Here is a 7,905-nt window from a genome sequence, read left to right as displayed (position 1 = left end):
AAATGTGTCCACTCTGTGTATATGGGGTATAATGTTGTGTCCACTCTGTGTATATGGGGTATAATGTTGTGTCCACTCTGTGTATATGGGGTATAATGTTGTGTCCACTCTGTGTATATGGGGTATAATGTTGTGTCCACTCTGTGTATATGGGGTATAATGTTGTGTCCACTCTGTGTATATGGGGTATAATGTTGTGTCCACTCTGTGTATAATGTAATGTGTCCACTCTGTGTATATGGGGTATAATGTTGTGTCCACTCTGTGTATATGGGGTATAATGTTGTGTCCACTCTGTGTATATGGGGTATAATGTTGTGTCCACTCTGTGTATATGTTGGGTATAATGTTGTGTCCACTCTGTGTATATGGGGTATAATGTTGTGTCCACTCTGTGTATATGGGGTATAATGTTGTGTCCACTCTGTGTATATGGGGTATAATGTTGTGTCCACTCTGTGTATATGGGGTATAATGTTGTGTCCACTCTGTGTATATGGGGTATAATGTTGTGTCCACTCTGTGTATATGGGGTATAATGTTGTGTCCACTCTGTGTATATGGGGTATAATGTTGTGTCCACTCTGTGTATATGGGGTATAATGTTGTGTCCACTCTGTCCACTCTGTGTATATGGGGTATAATGTTGTGTCCACTCTGTGTATATGGGGTATAATGTTGTGTCCACTCTGTGTATATGGGGTATAATGTTGTGTCCACTCTGTGTATATGGGGTATAATGTTGTGTCCACTCTGTGTATATGGGGTATAATGTTGTGTCCACTCTGTGTATATGGGGTATAATGTTGTGTCCACTCTGTGTATATGGGGTATAATGTTGTGTCCACTCTGTGTATATGTTGTGGTATAATGTTGTGTCCACTCTGTGTATATGGGGGTATAATGGTATAATAATGTTGTGTCCACTCTGTGTATATGGGGTATAATGTTGTGTCCACTCTGTGTATATGGGGTATAATGTTGTGTCCACTCTGTGTATATGGGGTATAATGTTGTGTCCACTCTGTGTATATGGGGTATAATGTTGTGTCCACTCTGTGTATATGGGGTATAATGTTGTGTCCACTCTGTGTATATGGGGTATAATGTTGTGTCCACTCTGTGTATATGGGGTATAATGTTGTGTCCACTCTGTGTATATATAATGTTGTGGTGGGGTATAATGTTGTGTCCACTCTGTGTATATGGGGTATAATGTTGTGTCCACTCTGTGTATATGGGGTATAATGTTGTGTCCACTCTGTGTATATGGGGTATAATGTTGTGTCCACTCTGTGTATATGGGGTATAATGTTGTGTCCACTCTGTGTATATGGGGTATAATGTTAATGTGTCCACTCTGTGTATATGGGGTATAATGTTGTGTCCACTCTGTGTATATGGGGTATAATGTTGTGTCCACTCTGTGTATATGGGGTATAATGTTGTGTCCACTCTGTGTATATGGGGAATAATGTATATGGGGTGTATATAATGTAATGTGTCCACTCTGTGTATATGGGGTATAATGTTGTGTCCACTCTGTGTATATGGGGTATAATGTTGTGTCCACTCTGTGTATATGGGGTATAATGTTGTGTCCACTCTGTGTATATGGGGTATAATGTTGTGTCCACTCTGTGTATATGGGGTATAATGTTGTGTCCACTCTGTGTATATGGGGTATAATGTTGTGTCCACTCTGTGTATATGGGGTATAATGTTAATGTGTCCACTCTGTGTATATGGGGTATAATGTTGTGTCCACTCTGTGTATATGGGGTATAATGTTGTGTCCACTCTGTGTATATGGGGTATAATGTTGTGTCCACTCTGTGTATATGGGGTATAATGTTGTGTCCACTCTGTGTATATGGGGTATAATGTTGTGTCCACTCTGTGTATATGGGGTATAATGTTGTGTCCACTCTGTGTATATGGGGTATAATGTTGTGTCCACTCTGTGTATATGGGGTATAATGTTGTGTCCATGTTGTGTCCACTCTGTGTATATGGGGTATAATGTTGTGTCCACTCTGTGTATATGGGGTATAATGTTGTGTCCACTCTGTGTATATGGGGTAATAATGGTGTCCACTCTGTGTATATGGGGTAAATGTTGTGTCCACTCTGTGTATATGGGGTATAATGTTGTGTCCACTCTGTGTATATGGGGTATAATGTTGTGTCCACTCTGTGTATATGGGGTATAATGTTGTGTGTCCACTCTGTGTATATGGGGTATAATGTTGTGTCCACTCTGTGTATATGGGGTATAATGTTGTGTCCACTCTGTGTATATGGGGTATATGTTGTGTCCACTCTGTGTATATGGGGTATAATGTTGTGTCCACTCTGTGTATATGGGGTATAATGTTGTGTCCACTCTGTGTATATGGGGTGTATAATAATTGTTGTGTCCACTCTGTGTATATGGGGTATAATGTTGTGTCCACTCTGTGTATATGGGGTATAATGTTGTGTCCACTCTGTGTATATGGGGTATAATGTTGTGTCCACTCTGTGTATATGGGGTATAATGTTGTGTCCACTCTGTGTATATGGGGTATAATGTTGTGTCCACTCTGTGTATATGGGGTATAATGTTGTGTCCACTCTGTGTATATGGGGTATAATGTTGTGTCCACTCTGTGTATATGGGGTAATAATGTATAATGTTGTCCACTCTGTGTATATGGGGTATAATGTTGTGTCCACTCTGTGTATATGGGGTATAATGTTGTGTCCACTCTGTGTATATGGGGTATAATGTTGTGTCCACTCTGTGTATATGGGGTATAATGTTGTGTCCACTCTGTGTATATGGGGTATAATGTTGTGTCCACTCTGTGTATATGGGGTATAATGTTGTGTCCACTCTGTGTATATGGGGTATAATGTTGTGTCCACTCTGTGTATATGGGGTATAATGTTGTGTCCACTCTGTGTATATGGGGTATAATGTTGTGTCCACTCTGTGTATATGGGGTATAATGTTGTGTCCACTCTGTGTATATGGGGTATAATGTTGTGTCCACTCTGTGTATATATGGGGTATAATGTTGTGTCCACTCTGTGTATATGGGGTATAATGTTGTGTCCACTCTGTGTATATGGGGTATAATGTTGTGTCCACTCTGTGTATATGGGGTATAATGTTGTGTCCACTCTGTGTATATGGGGTATAATGTTGTGTCCACTCTGTGTATATGGGGTATAATGTTGTGTCCACTCTGTGTATATGGGGTATAATGTTGTGTCCACTCTGTGTATATGGGGTATAATGTTGTGTCCACTCTGTGTATATGGGGTATAATGTTGTGTCCACTCTGTGTATATGGGGTATAATGTTGTGTCCACTCTGTGTATATGGGGTATAATGTTGTGTCCACTCTGTGTATATGGGGTATAATGTTTGTGTCCACTCTGTGTATATGGGGTATAATGTTGTGTCCACTCTGTGTATATGGGGAATAATGTTGTGTCCACTCTGTGTATATGGGGAATAATGTTGTGTCCACTCTGTGTATATGGGGTATAATGTTGTGTCCACTCTGTGTATATGGGGAATAATGTTGTGTCCACTCTGTGTATATGGGGTATAATGTTGTGTCCACTCTGTGTATATGGGGTATAATGTTGTGTCCACTCTGTGTATATGGGGTATAATGTTGTGTCCACTCTGTGTATATGGGGTATAACTCTGTATATGGGGTATAATGTTGTGTCCACTCTGTGTATATGGGGTATAATGTTGTGTCCACTCTGTGTATATGGGGTATAATGTTGTGTCCACTCTGTGTATATGGGGTATAATGTTGTGTCCACTCTGTGTATATGGGGTATAATGTTGTGTCCACTCTGTGTATATGGGGTATAATGTTGTGTCCACTCTGTGTATATGGGGTATAATGGTGTCCACTCTGTGTATATGGGGTATAATGTTGTAATGTTGTGTCCACTCTGTGTATATGGGGTATAATGTTGTGTCCACTCTGTGTATATGGGGTATAATGTTGTGTCCACTCTGTGTATATGGGGTATAATGTTGTGTCCACTCTGTGTATATGGGGTATAATGTTGTGTCCACTCTGTGTATATGGGGTATAATGTTGTGTCCACTCTGTGTATATGGGGTATAATGTTGTGTCCACTCTGTGTATATGGGGTATAATGTTGTGTCCACTCTGTGTATATGGGGTATAATGTTGTGTCCACTCTGTGTATATGGGGTATAATGTTGTGTCCACTCTGTGTATATGGGGTATAATGTTGTGTCCACTCTGTGTATATGGGGTATAATGTTGTGTCCACTCTGTGTATATGGGGTATAATGTTGTGTCCACTCTGTGTATATGGGGAATAATGTTGTGTCCACTCTGTGTATATGGGGTATAATGTTGTGTCCACTCTGTGTATATGGGGTATAATGTTGTGTCCACTCTGTGTATATGGGGTATAATGTTGTGTCCACTCTGTGTATATGGGGTATAATGTTGTGTCCACTCTGTGTATATGGGGTATAATGTTGTGTCCACTCTGTGTATATGGGGTATAATGTTGTGTCCACTCTGTGTATATGAGGTATAATGTATTGTAGTGTCTGTGTATATGGGGTATAATGTTGTGTCCACTCTGTGTATATGGGGAATAATGTTGTGTCCACTCTGTGTATATGGGGTATAATGTTGTGTCCACTCTGTGTATATGGGGTATAATGTTGTGTCCACTCTGTGTATATGGGGTATAATGTTGTGTCCACTCTGTGTATATGGGGTATAATGTTGTGTCCACTCTGTGTATATGGGGTATAATGTTGTGTCCACTCTGTGTATATGGGGTATAATGTTGTGTCCACTCTGTGTATATGAGGTATAATGTTAATGTGTCCACTCTGTGTATATGGGGTATAATGTTGTGTCCACTCTGTGTATATGGGGTATAATGTTGTGTCCACTCTGTGTATATGGGGGGTAATGTTGTGTCCACTCTGTGTATATGGGGTATAATGTTGTGTCCACTCTGTGTATATGGGGTATAATGTTGTGTCCACTCTGTGTATATGGGGTATAATGTTGTGTCCACTCTGTGTATATGGGGTATAATGTTGTGTCCACTCTGTGTATATGGGGTATAATGTTGTGTCCACTCTGTGTATATGGGGTATAATGTTGTGTCCACTCTGTGTATATGGGGTATAATGTTGTGTCCACTCTGTGTATATGGGGTATAATGTTGTGTCCACTCTGTGTATATGGGGTATAATGTTGTGTCCACTCTGTGTATATGGGGTATAATGTTGTGTCCACTCTGTGTATATGGGGTATAATGTTGTGTATAATGGTATAATGTTGTCCACTCTGTGTATATGGGGTATAATGTTCCACTCTGTGTATATGGGGTATAATGTTTTGTAGTGTCTGTGTATATGGGGTATAATGTTGTGTCCACTCTGTGTATATGGGGAATAATGTTGTGTCCACTGTGTATATGGGGAATAATGTTGTGTCCACTCTGTGTATATGGGGTATAATGTTGTGTCCACTCTGTGTATATGGGGTATAATGTTGTGTCCACTCTGTGTATATGGGGTATAATGTTGTGTCCACTCTGTGTATATGGGGTATAATGTTGTGTCCACTCTGTGTATATGGGGTATAATGTTGTGTCCACTCTGTGTATATGGGGTATAATGTTGTGTCCACTCTGTGTATATGGGGGGTATAATGTTGTGTCCACTCTGTGTATATGGGGTATAATGTTGTGTCCACTCTGTGTATATGGGGTATAATGTTGTGTCCACTCTGTGTATATGGGGGGGTATAATGTTGTGTCCACTCTGTGTATATGGGGTATAATGTTAATGTGTCCACTCTGTGTATATGGGGTATAATGTTGTGTCCACTCTGTGTATATGGGGTATAATGTTGTGTCCACTCTGTGTATATGGGGTATAATGTTGTGTCCACTCTGTGTATATGGGGTATAATGTTGTGTCCACTCTGTGTATATGGGGTATAATGTTGTGTCCACTCTGTGTATATGGGGTATAATGTTGTGTCCACTCTGTGTATATGGGGTATAATGTTGTGTCCACTCTGTGTATATGGGGTATAATGTTGTGTCCACTCTGTGTATATAATGGGGTGTATATAATGTTGTGTCCACTCTGTGTATATGGGGTATAATGTTGTGTCCACTCTGTGTATATGGGGAATAATGTTGTGTCCACTCTGTGTATATGGGGTATAATGTTGTGTCCACTCTGTGTATATGGGGAATAATGTTGTGTCCACTCTGTGTATATGGGGTATAATGTTGTGTCCACTCTGTGTATATGGGGTATAATGTTGTGTCCACTCTGTGTATATGGGGTATAATGTTGTGTCCACTCTGTGTATATGGGGTATAATGTTGTGTCCACTCTGTGTATATGGGGTATAATGTTGTGTCCACTCTGTGTATATGGGGTATAATGTTGTGTCCACTCTGTGTATATGGGGTATAATGTTAATGTGTCCACTCTGTGTATATGGGGTATAATGTTGTGTCCACTCTGTGTATATAATGGGGTATAATGTTGTGTCCACTCTGTGTATATGGGGTATAATGTTGTGTCCACTCTGTGTATATGGGGGGTATAATGGTATAATGTTGTGTCCACTCTGTGTATATGGGGTATAATGTTGTGTCCACTCTGTGTATATGGGGTATAATGTTGTGTCCACTCTGTGTATATGGGGTATAATGTTGTGTCCACTCTGTGTATATGGGGTATAATGTTGTGTCCACTCTGTGTATATGGGGGGTATAATGTTGTGTCCACTCTGTGTATATGGGGTATAATGTTGTGTCCACTCTGTGTATATGGGGTATAATGTTGTGTCCACTCTGTGTATATGGGGTATAATGTTGTGTCCACTCTGTGTATATGGGGTATAATGTTGTGTCCATCTGTGTATATGGGGTATAATGTTGTGTCCACTCTGTGTATATGGGGAATAATGTTGTGTCCACTCTGTGTATATGGGGTATAATGTTGTGTCCACTCTGTGTATATGGGGTATAATGTTGTGTCCACTCTGTGTATATGGGGTATAATGTATATATGGGGTATAATGTTGTGTCCACTCTGTGTATATGGGGTATAATGTTGTGTCCACTCTGTGTATATGGGGTATAATGTTGTGTCCACTCTGTGTATATGGGGTATAATGTTGTGTCCACTCTGTGTATATGGGGTATAATGTTGTGTCCACTCTGTGTATATGGGGTATAATGTTGTGTCCACTCTGTGTATATGGGGAATAATGTTGTGTCCACTCTGTGTATATGGGGTATAATGTTGTGTCCACTCTGTGTATATGGGGTATAATGTTGTGTCCACTCTGTGTATATGGGGTATAATGTTGTGTCCACTCTGTGTATATGGGGTATAATGTATTGTAGTGTCTGTGTATATGGGGTATAATGTTGTGTCCACTCTGTGTATATGGGGTATAATGTTGTGTCCACTCTGTGTATATGGGGAATAATGTTGTGTCCACTCTGTGTATATGGGGTATAATGTTGTGTCCACTCTGTGTATATGGGGTATAATGTTGTGTCCACTCTGTGTATATGGGGTATAATGTTGTGTCCACTCTGTGTCCACTCTGTGTATATGGGGTATAATGTTGTGTCCACTCTGTGTATATGGGGTATAATGTTGTGTCCACTCTGTGTATATGGGGTATAATGTTGTGTCCACTCTGTGTATATGGGGTATAATGTTGTGTCCACTCTGTGTATATGGGGTATAATGTTGTGTCCACTCTGTGTATATGGGGTATAATGTTGTGTCCACTCTGTGTATATGGGGTATAATGTTAATGTGTCCACTCTGTGTATATGGGGTATAATGTT

This window comes from Oncorhynchus tshawytscha, linkage group LG21 (assembly GCF_018296145.1).
Source record: "Oncorhynchus tshawytscha isolate Ot180627B linkage group LG21, Otsh_v2.0, whole genome shotgun sequence".
NCBI classification, from domain to species: Eukaryota; Metazoa; Chordata; class Actinopteri; order Salmoniformes; family Salmonidae; genus Oncorhynchus; species Oncorhynchus tshawytscha.
This window is presented reverse-complemented; position numbering follows the sequence as displayed.